The sequence below is a fragment of the Tenrec ecaudatus genome, chromosome 10, assembly GCF_050624435.1.
Source record: "Tenrec ecaudatus isolate mTenEca1 chromosome 10, mTenEca1.hap1, whole genome shotgun sequence".
NCBI lineage: Eukaryota > Metazoa > Chordata > Mammalia > Afrosoricida > Tenrecidae > Tenrec > Tenrec ecaudatus.
Window position 1 is genome coordinate 27,763,292 of NC_134539.1, and position 1,573 is coordinate 27,764,864.

The 1,573-nt window shown below is 42.8% G+C and overlaps 1 non-coding gene across 1 annotated transcript; it reads right to left on the reverse strand.

The window, feature by feature from the left end:
* Nucleotides 1-800: 800 nt before the first annotated feature.
* On the reverse strand, nt 801-990 carry LOC142460325 (U2 spliceosomal RNA). The gene has a single exon (XR_012786557.1). It is a non-coding gene; the product is annotated as a U2 spliceosomal RNA (small nuclear RNA).
* Nucleotides 991-1,573: the final 583 nt, after the last annotated feature.

The window sequence follows — 1,573 nt, forward strand, 5'->3', positions numbered from 1 at the left end:
TCTGTTTATGTATATTTTTCTTTTTATCCGCATTAAGTCTGGATGTGAGTCTTTACCAATGCACATATCCTGCATTTACCCTTAAACTGCATGAATGTTTAATCAGGTAGAATATATCATGTTCGGGGAGGGGGCAAAACAAATAAAAAAAGAAAAGAATATATCATGTTCATAAATTAATTGCCTGCATGCTATTCATTTTGATGTGTTCTTATTATTTAAATATTTTTTCACTATTGAAACATTAATGATTTATACCTATACTACAGAAAATACAATGATAGTTGGCCCAGATAGATATATAAGCGATTCCTTTAACTTTTCATCTCTGCATGATAGGGAACCATTCAACGGACCTTTTATACACCACATGCCCGTGGCTGTGTCAGGCGCTAGCTGTCCCACCTGCAGTTTGCTGGGTCTCCAGCTCTCAGACTGGTTAAGGCCATTCTTTTGCCCTTAGCCTTTAGGGATTAGCCCTTTTGGTTTCTCCCTCCCAAGCTTGCCTTCCTGCCTGGGGCCACGTGCTGGCGTTCTCATTGCACGGAATGGGGAGCTCTAGGCAGAAACAGAGTTAAAATAGTCCCCGGACTTTGATCAGAAAGAAACGGAGAGCGATTCCTACGCAGGTAGTACCCATATTGGAGACAAGCCCAGGCCTTTGCCGTAGTCTGACAGTGTCCTTTCAACAGTGATTATCTGGGAGGAAAGGATAAAAAGCGGTTGCAATTTCAATGACTAGGAGTCATAAGAGTGGTTGTAATTTTAATCCTAAGTGTCTTTTTTTCCTGGGATCCCCAAAGGGGTGCACCGTTCCTGGAAGTACTGCAATACCGGGTCGATGCGTGGAGTGGATAGCGCAAGCTCTTATTCCATCTCCCTGCTCCAAAAATTCATTTAATGTATTGTCCTCAGATAGAGGACGGATCAGATATTAAACTGATAAGAACTGATGCTACACTTGATCTTAGCAAAAGGCCGAGAGGCGATCATCCTGTCTTGTGCCAAGAGGCTGAACCGGAAGTGCTTTGTCATAGGAGGAAGTGTTTTAATTTACACGAAGATGTTGATGTGTTGCCTTCACTCTGAGACTCTCTTAATTCTGATTTCCTTACCATAAAGACCGAGTATCCTCTATGGAGGGGAGGGCGTTTGCTCCTGAGCCTTAGACAGTAGACAGTCATACAATCAAGCAGTGGCCCTTTATTTTATTTATTAAAATATTTTATTAGGGGCTCATACAACTCTTATGACAATCCATACATATACACACATCAATTGTATAAAGCACACCTGTACATTCTTTGCCCTAATCATTTTCAAAGCATTTGCTCTCCACTTAAGCCTTTTGCATCAGGTCCTCTTTTTTTGCCCCCTCCCTCCCTACTTCCCCCTCCCTCATGAGCCCTTGAAAATTTATAGATTATTATTTTGTCATATCTTGCCCTATCCAGAGTCTCCCTTCACCCCCTTCTCTGTTGTCCGTCTCCCAGGGAGGAGGTCACATGTGGATCCTTGTAATTGGTTCCCTCTTTCCAACCCACTCTCCCTCTACCCTCCCAGCATCGCCCCT